This window comes from Dioscorea cayenensis, chromosome 18 (genome assembly GCF_009730915.1).
Source record: "Dioscorea cayenensis subsp. rotundata cultivar TDr96_F1 chromosome 18, TDr96_F1_v2_PseudoChromosome.rev07_lg8_w22 25.fasta, whole genome shotgun sequence".
In the NCBI taxonomy this organism is placed as follows: domain Eukaryota; kingdom Viridiplantae; phylum Streptophyta; class Magnoliopsida; order Dioscoreales; family Dioscoreaceae; genus Dioscorea; species Dioscorea cayenensis.
Window position 1 is genome coordinate 7,655,007 of NC_052488.1, and position 9,894 is coordinate 7,664,900.

Genomic DNA, 9,894 nt, shown 5'->3' on the forward strand with positions numbered 1-9,894 from the left:
TGAGCGCGGGGTGACTTGAGAGACGTTGTAGTAGTTTTGGCCAAAAAGGCTGACCACAATCACTCAATTTCCTCCAGTGGGTTGTTTGGAATCCCCAGGTGGATGAGAGGAAGATATATTATGATACTTGTCTGTCAAAGTATACTCTCTGTCATAGATGCCTATAAAGAGAGGAAACTCATTATAATTGAGATAGTAATTCTGTCCACCTATTGGGAAATAAATGGTTTGGGATTTGCCCAAGACATCGTTGCACTGGAGCCTCTTTAAAGTGGAGAGAAACTCAAGAGTCAGTACGTGATAAACGGGATCAAAGGCAGTGAGAACCTGATGCCGGGCTACGACATTGAATAAATGATCAACATCCTCCCTCAATCCAGTCACATGCAATGCCTCCCAATTAATTGTGCGCACAGTTCCAAATTTATATTGAGAAAGCCACGAGTGACACTCTTGATGAACTTGCGATAAGGGGATAATTTGCTTCCAGTTGCGCTTCGACGTAGACTTTGTGTCGGACCTTGGCATTGCCTGTAAAAGAAGACAAGTACAATTAGTTCAATGGTGCAGAGGAAAATGGGGTGAGCACGTTCGTGCTAGGAGGGCTTTGTACATACTCGACCTAGGGATCTGGAGCATGCAACCTATAGAATTCAAGCAAAATAACCACAAAAAACACGATCGTGCGTAAGGTGGCCGTCGTTCCCACAGAGCTCGCACTCTTTACTCAAGAACCCCAAGGAGAAATCAACTCGAATAACTGAAATGGGTAAACAAACCTCAAAGCAAGCGGATGAAAAGTAGAACCCATGACGGGAAACAATTGCAGGTTCACCAAACTCGGGGGAAGAGAGATGGAGGAAAAAGAGTAGAGGTGCCTAAGATTAGGGAGAAACGAGAAAATGAGCAGGAATTAATAGACTGTGAGGGTAAGATGAATGGCTGCGTCAAAGTGCGGGAGGGCGACCAATGCGGTGTGGGTTTTGAGATGAGACAAGTGGATGACGAGCAGTCACGCTAGAGCAAGCACAAAGCATATGCTTGCCATGGCATTAAAGTTAATGCATGTAAGCCGGCCCAAGCACGATTTTGCTCCAGGTGTGTCCCTCATCCTGATTATCTCAGGAGAATTTCCCAAACTCTCAAAGAAGAGAGACACAATCATGCTAATCGCACGATGTTTGTATCTACCTTTCTGGCAAGCACGTGCTTAATCTGTGCTTGGGCTGTAATGCTTCAAAAACTGAAACCAGTAAAAATAAGTGGGATATGCAGGGATGTGCTCTTCCCGTACTTGGCTTGAACAGTTCCAAGGCAAGGGTTTTCATCTTCAAAAGTAGGCAATTCAAATGCAAAAATAAGCAGGAGAAAAACTGACTTGCTTAAAGAATACAAAGACACCCAGAAGGAAGCAAATTAAAGAAGCCACAGTACTTTAAAATGACACAATGATACAAAAAGAAAAATGACTAAAATAAAACAACACATACAAAAACAAAACATGATGACTTGGGTTGCCTCCCAAGAAGCACTTGTTTAACGTCACTAGCTTGACGTACCTGTTTAACTGGGGGATTCATGCAGTAGCAACACACCATAATTTGTGGGTTGAGGAACTCCCTCTCTAATTACATAATGCTTCAATTGGTAACTATTGACCTTACATGTTCCCTTAGTGGAATGAGAGATTTCGAGTACACCATAAGGAAATATCTGCGTGATTGTGTAAGGTCCTGACCAACAAGACTTTGGTTTTCCAGGGAAAAATTTTAATCTTTAATTGAAAAGGAGAACTTGCTCCCCAAATCAAAATTGTTTCTTTTACTTGAGGTGATCATCATAAATTTTCCTCATTTTCTCTTTGTAAAGGAGTGTACTTTCATATGCATTCAATCTGTGCTCCTCTAATTCATTTAATTGGTACATCCATTTTTTGTGCATCCTTCATATCTAGATTCAACAATTTGATTGCCCAATATGCTTGATGCTCAAGCTTGACAGGTAGATGACACGCCTTGCCATACACCAACCGATACGGTATATGGCTGGTGGAAGTTTTGTATGCTGTTTTGTTAGCCCAAAGAGCATTGTCTAATCATTTTGACCAATCACGCCGGTTATGGTAAATTGTCTTTTCAAGAATTCGCTTTAGTTCACAATTTGTAACTTCAACCTGACCACTTGTTTGAGGGTGATAAGCTGTGGCAACACGATGGTTTACCTCGTATTTCTTCATTACTTTTTCAAACTGAGTGTTGCAATAGTGAGTGCCCTTATCACAGATGATTTCTTTGGGAGTCCCAAACCGAGAGAAAACTTAACTACCACCCTTGGATCATTTGTGGGAAGAGCCTATAATTCAATTCACTTACACACATAATCAACTGCCACTAACATGTATCTGTTTCCACTAGAATTCGGAAAAGGTTCCATAAAATCAACTCCTTAAATATTGAAAACTTCATACTGCTAGATAGGAGTCTATCTCATTTTATCTAGCTTAGGTAGGTTCCCACTTCATTGACATTTATCACATGTTTCAACAAATTTCTGAGTATCCCCAAAGAGCGACGGCCAGAAGAAACTAGCTCCTAATACCTTCTCAGCAGTGCGATTCACACCAAAATAACCATCAATTGTCCCAGAATGGCAGTGCTCCAAAATCTTCCATCCTTCAGCATGTGAAAACCTCACACAACCAGATCAGCGCAAAGTTTGTATAGGGAGGGATCCTCCCAAAAGTAGTTTTTAACATTAGATAAAAATTTCTTCCGCTGCTGGTAGGAGAAATGCGGGGGCATTACATGGTCTACCAAGTAATTTTCTAGATCAGTAAACCAGGGGAATTAGCTATCTTGGGTAAACCCCTTCTGGACCCAACAGAGATGTTCTTTTGGAAAAGTATCATTAATCCCTTGGGGTCTGTTATTGTTTTCTTCAGTGTATAACAGTCGCGATAAGTGATCTTTCACCACATTTTCCAATCCCTTTTTGTCCCGAATTCAAAATTGAACTCTTACAGGAGAAGGATCCATCTGATTAATCGCGGCTTTGCATCAGTCTTAGAAAGGAGATACCTAATTATTGCATGATTAGTATACACGATGACTTCAGATAGAACCAAGTAAGATTTGAATTTATCAAAAGCATATACGATCGATAATAATTCTTTTTATAGTGGTGATGTAATTCCCTTGAGCTAGAGTCAAAGTTTTACTAGCATAATAGATTGGGTGAAATGGTTTATTATGTCTTTTTCTCAACACTGCTCCAACTTTCCAATCGTTTGCATCTCACATGAGTTCAAAATGGCGATCCCATTCAGGGGCTTTCACAATTGATGCTTGGACTAATTTCCCCTTTAATGTCTGGAAAGCCACGAGACAGTCCTGATCGAATTCAAAGGGTGTGTCTTTTTCTAATAACCTCGTCATTGGCTTAGAATTTTTTTCAGAAGTCTTGAATAAATCTTCTTTAGAAACCGACATGCCTTAGGAAACTTTGAACATCTTTTATAGAAGTGGGTGAAGGAAGCTTCTCAATTGTGTCTAGCTTAGCCTTATCAATTTCAATCCCATCACCGGAGATTTTGTAGCCCAATACAATCCCTTCTGTTACCATGAATGACACTTCTCCCAGTTTAGAACTAACTTTGTCTCTTCGCACCTCAAGAAAACATTTTTTAGATTAGAAGCCATCAATGAACACTTCCATAAAATCTTCAATAAAAATCGTCAAAGATTGACATTATGCACCATTGGAAAGTTGCTGGGGTGTTTCATAGGCCGAAAGGGATTTTCCTGTAAGCGAGTATCTCGTACCTACATTTAAAAGTGATCTTTTCCTAATCTTCAGGAGCAGCAGGGATCTTCAAATACCCGGACATCCGATCAAGGAAGCAATAATACTTGTGCCCTGACATATGTTCTAGCATTTGATCAATGAATGGTAGAGGAAAATGGTCCTTGCAAGTACCATCATTTAGTTTCTTGTAATCTATGCACACACGCCATCCAATTACTGTGTGAATGGGTATCAATTCATTTTGTTCATTTGCAATCACTGTCATCCCCCTTCTTCGGCACAACCTAGACTAGGCTAACCCAAAGGCTGTCAGAAATTGGATAAATTATTGCAGAATCTAGTAGTTTCTTCACTTTTTTCTTTACCATCTCCATCATGTTGGGGTTTAATCATCGTTGTGGTTGGACCTTAGGCCGAATGTTATCTTCGATCAAAATTTTATGTGTGCAGAAAGATGGATTAATCCCCTTGATATCAGAAATTACTACAACATTATAGGGTTTTAGTGGCATTTTATTGGTTGGGTTTTTCATAAACGCCGGCATATCTATGACATTTTTACTGTAAAATGCTACGAATGTTCTTTCTAGGATTGAAAAATTGGATATTTGCGGCGTTTTAATGCCAAGTGCCGGTGTTGGTTTTTCCCTTAGTGGTGTTTATCATCTAAATGCCGGCAATGTGCACGCGCACTATCTGGAAAAGGATGGCGCGAAGAATTTGAGAACATCACTAAAGCTCTCCAAAATGCCAAGAGATATGCTGGGAAATGTTTTGTTTAGCAGCGTTTGTCTTATCAAACACCGGTAGTTTCCTCTTGATTTGCCAGTATTTGTATATAAAACGCCACTAAAGCTCTTTCTAGTATGGAAGATTTGGAACTTTGCGGCGTTTGGATGAAAAACGCTGTGAAATGTTTTGTTTGAGCGGCGTTTTAGTTTTCGAACGCCGGGAATTTATCATTTAAGCGGGATTTTCTATTAAACGCCGAGAAAATTCCCTTGATTTAGTGGCGTTGTTTTATAAAATTGATAAACCACCTGTATGTGTGTACCACTAGTGGATGGGTTGTCGAAGTAATAAAATACCCCTATGGGTGGGTAGTCGAATCCATAGGGAATGGTTGCTCAGAAACAGGAAGTATTGCTATTTAGTTAGAGTGAAAACCAATTTGTTATTTTGATTCAAAATATTAATGCAAATAAAAGTAAAAGATAGAAGAGAAAAACAAGAGGAATGAAGAGAGGTAATCGATGGTAAGATGGGGTACCCGGACAATGCTCATCCTAGCACTATTGGTTCAAGAGAAAAACTACTATTATACCTCCTAATTTAAGTTTAATGAGTCGTGGAGATCTAAAGATACATGGTCCCAAACCTAAGGTTAACTGTGACTAGCCCTCTACACTATGCCCTAGCGGAAAAGGATACTCTCAACACTTCACACTGTGTGGGACTGCTTAAAGCTTTAGGGACTCCAAGTGATAAATCCTATTCCCTAATTTAGATCTAACCCTTTGGTCTAGGCAAAAGATCCCTACTCATAATTAAGCCCCAGCACTAAGGATAACTCAACACTTCAATCTATCACTCATGTAACTAAGCCCAAGTGGAGAAGGTCTCTTAGCACTTCACTCTATCATGATTGCAAAGAACTCTTGATACATGGAGGTTGGATAAATCATGTTGGAAGGGAAAGGGGATGTTCCACTACCTCTTGACTCAGCCTCTCAACCTTCTTCAACCTCGCTAAGTCTAACCCTAGTGAAGTTGTCACCCCTTCAAAGGATTACCTAGATGTATTCTCAATCCTAGTGTCACTCTAAGGAAAAATCACAACATTAAGCATACAAGATTAAAACTCAATTAAAACATCAATTAAATAAACATAATAAAAGTCAATGAAACAAAATCAACCTAGGGTTTACATGTCCAAGCACCCACTAGGGGTTTAGCTCTCTATGGAGGAATACAAAATCAAAGATGAAATAAAAAATTTGTGTAAGCAATCCATAGAGATAACCTCCTTGTTGTCTGTGTTAATGATCTTCAAGAGCCGCCTCGTCTTCTCCAAAGACTCTTTTGTTGAGCTTAGGGCACACCTCGCCGAATCGATGCCGATGAAGGCTTCCCCTAATAACTCTTCTTCAGAAGAAATCGATGTTGAAAGCCATAGAAATGCTCCAAAATCCAAGCAAAAGCCTCTCCAAACGTTAGCCACGCTCTCTCCAAAAGATAGGCAAAAGATAAGAAAAAAGATCCCCAAAACAAACTTGAGAAGCCATATTTAAAGGGTTGAAATTAGGGTTTCACACACCCATGTGGAATTTTCACACAATCGTGTGAATTTCTAGCCTTCTCATTTTCTGTGTGATGTGAACAGTAACTGTTACAGTAAATTATTACAGTAATTTGCTACACTAAACCGCTACTGTACTTTTTCAATAGTACTCCTGAATTCATTTTCTTCATCGAGGCCGCATGGTTGGGTACACATCCAAGCGATAGATCATGTCGCATCTTCACTTTTCAAATACCTTGATAAAGCTCTTCACAATATTACACAAGTAGGAACATATGAATGTGACTACCTTTGTGCCCCTCCAATTTATATATTCACTTGTACATTTTGGAGGTTGGAATACACCAATAAAAATCACGTTCATGATCTATTTTTGCTTCCTTTCTTTAAACTTGCCTCCATAAGCCTAAATGCACAAAAGATCACAAATACACACGCATAAGCCATAAAAACTGATAAAAGTTATGCTTGATGTAGGCAAAGTATACTTAATAATACTTATACACAAGCACTTATCAAAAACACCGGAAAGCTTTATTATTTTGCACCCCCTCTTCTCTCCCTTCTTCAGCCATAGCCTGCAGGTCTTCTTCTCCATCACGTAAAAAACTCCCAGTAGCCCACTGATAAGTGCTTGAGTATAATTAATATGAAGTATTCTTTTCTTACATTGAGCATTACATTTCTCAGATTTTATCACTTATTTGTGTGTATACGTGTTATTTTGTGCATTTAGGCTTGTGGAGACAATTGTGGATGAGAGGAAACAAAAGTAGATCGTGGATGCATTTTTTGATGAAATCTTGGAGTGAACAAATGTGAAGACACAAGTTGTGCTCAAAGATATGTGAGTGTGTGGCAACCTCCATTTTTACTCTAGCGAACATACAAATCGGAGGGGCACAAAGACAGTCACACTCATGTGTTTCAACTTGTGCAATACTAGCAAGATCTTCGTTAATGTGATTTCATTGAAGACGCAACGTGATCTACCACAGAGATGCGTGCCCATTCATGTTGCCTCGATGAAAAGTGTGGATTCGGGAGTATTTTGGCGAACTACAGCTCGTAGAAAACAGAATTTTGCAAATTCACACAGGCGTGTGGAAATTCCACATGCCCTTGTGGATCCCCGATTCCAGTCCCTATAAAAGCCATGATTTCAAACGTTTTAGGGGATATAATTATTAGTCTTGAACTTGAAACAATAGTCCTAAAGTGAGTAATGTTCGGGTGCCCCATTTTCTATCGATTGCCTCTCCTACTATTCCATTGCGTCTCTTTCTTCTTTTCTTTATTTTTATTTGCTTTGATATTGTTCACACCACTCTTAAATCATCTTCACTATAGTTAAATAGCAATTCTTGTGTTTTTGAGTACTATTCACCGTGGATATGACTACCCACTCATTATGGTACTTTATTACTTCGACAACCCGTGCACTTACAACACACATGCGCAAAGGGTGTGTCAAGTTTTTCGCCCCGTTGCTGAGAAATAGGTATTTTGGAAGCATTTTGCGATTTTCTATTTTAGCTATTCATCATTTATTCTATTTCACACTCTCTTATTCTTCCATTGTTCTGATTTGTTTTTCTTTCTTTGGTTACATCTCCAGGTTATGACCTGAGGAAACCCTTCGACTTTAGTTGAAGAAGACCAGATATTATAAGAGGAATTCACAGAAGGAAAAAAGAACATGTACAAGAATAGTCAAATCAAGCTGAGATAGAAGGTGAAGGATTTGATAATATGGCAGAACAGAATGAGCAGCAGCGGACGCTCTCAAATTATACCAGACCCGTAGTTCTTGGAATGCAGTCTAGTATTGTCAGTCCACCAATTGTAGCTCAGAGTTTTGAGGTCAAGAGAGGCTTCATCCAGATGTTACAGCAGTCAGCACAGTTTAATGGTTTGGCCGATGAGGATCTAATCAATCATATTAAGAACTTCTTGGAAGTGTGTGACATGCTCAAGATTAATGGAGTAACAGATGATGCTATTAAGTTGAAGTCCTTCTTATTTTCCTTGAAAGGAAGAACAAAGCAATAGCTACATTCATTACCTAGAGCATTGATCACTACATGGGAGGAGATGGTGGAAGCTTTTCTCGCTTGATATTTTTCACCCGAAAAATGTACAAAGCTTAGGAATGGAATATCGTCTTTTGCGCAAATGGAATTGGAGTCTCTTTTTGAGACATTGGATAGGTTTAAGGAGATCCTGCAGAAATGTCCTCAACATGGGTTCCCCGAGTGGATGATTATTCAAAATTTCTATAGCGGGTTGAACCCAAGCACAAAGCAGTTACTTGATGCTGTAGCAGGAGGTACCTTAGAAAGCAAGACCCCTGAAGAAGCCCGAAATCTCATTGAAGAAATGGCTATGAATAGTTAGCAGTGGAACACACGAGACAGAAAGAAGGTTGCCAGACATCATGAGGTTAGGACCAGGTTGAGTCATTGAGCACGAAAATAGACACTTTAACTTCCCCTATATCGGCGGTAGTGATGAGTTGCACTGGGTGTGGGGGAGGACATTCCCTATCTGATTGCCTAATTTCTATTGGTGGTACCACTTCCTTGGAACATGTTGATTTTGTAGGTAATTCAATGAGAGGTCAAGGAAATCCATATAGCAATACCTACAATCCGGGGCGGAGGAGCCACCCAAAACTTTCGTGGAGTAATCAAGGGAAATAGAAGACTATGGCACCATCGGGTTTCCAACAACAACAACAACAACAAGCCCTGAACATAGAGAATAGAGTTTCAGGGTTGAAAAACCGGATGACCGACTTAGAGAAGGCTTTGACCAAGTTCATTCAATCGTCGGATACAAGATTTCAATCATTTGAAGCCACACTTCGCAACCACACTACATCATTAAACAACTTGGAGAATCTAGTGGGACAAATTGCGAAGTCACTTTTGGAAATACCTCAAGGGAGTTTGCCTAGCAACATAGAGACAAACCCAAGAGAACATGTGAAGGCGATCACTTTGAGAAGTGGTCATGAAGTTGAGGGTAGGCTCAATAGTGAGAAGACCAATGTTGAGTTACCCGACGTTATGGAGGTTAAGGATAGAGCAAAAGAGAAGGAGCTGGCACTCCCATCTTACAAGCTAATATCCCTTATCGTTCAAGATTGAAGAACGACGAAAATGATGAGAAATACAAGAAGTTCTTGGGTCTATTGAAGCAGTTACACATCAACATTCCATTTGTAAAGGCATTGTCTCAAATGCCTCTCTATGTAAAGTTTCTCAAGGACCTCTTGACCAACAAGGGGAAGTTAGAGGAGAGTGCATCTGTGATCTTAGAAGCTTCATGTTTGGCGGTGTTGCAAAAGAATATGCTGAACAAGAAGAAAGACACATGAACCTTCATCATCCCATGCAACATTGGTAACTTGGGGGAAGAGAAGGCATTGGCGAACTCAAGGGCTAGCATCAACGTCATGCCTGACACGTTCTTTCAGAAGATAGGCTTGGGAGAGCCTAGGCCCACACAGATGACACTTCAATTGGCCAATCGAACAGTTAGACATCCGTGGGGCATCATTGAAGTTGTACTTGTAAAGTTGGCAAGTACATATTTCCTGTGGACTTTGTGGTGTTGGATGTTGATGAGGATGCCGAGGTTCCATTGATACTTGGGAGGCCTTTCTTGGCACTTCCAAGGCTCTCATTGACATGGATGGTGGGGAGTTGACACTAAGAGTTGGCGATGATAAGTTGACATGCCGCCTTGCCGAAGCCATGCGATATTCTCTTGATTTTGATGAT

General features: G+C 40.1%; 1 non-coding gene across 1 annotated transcript; it reads right to left on the reverse strand.

Annotated features, from left to right (window-relative positions):
* Window positions 1-8,248: 8,248 nt before the first annotated feature.
* On the reverse strand, window positions 8,249-8,355 carry LOC120283062. The gene has a single exon (XR_005543065.1). It is a non-coding gene; the product is annotated as a small nucleolar RNA R71 (small nucleolar RNA).
* Window positions 8,356-9,894: the final 1,539 nt, after the last annotated feature.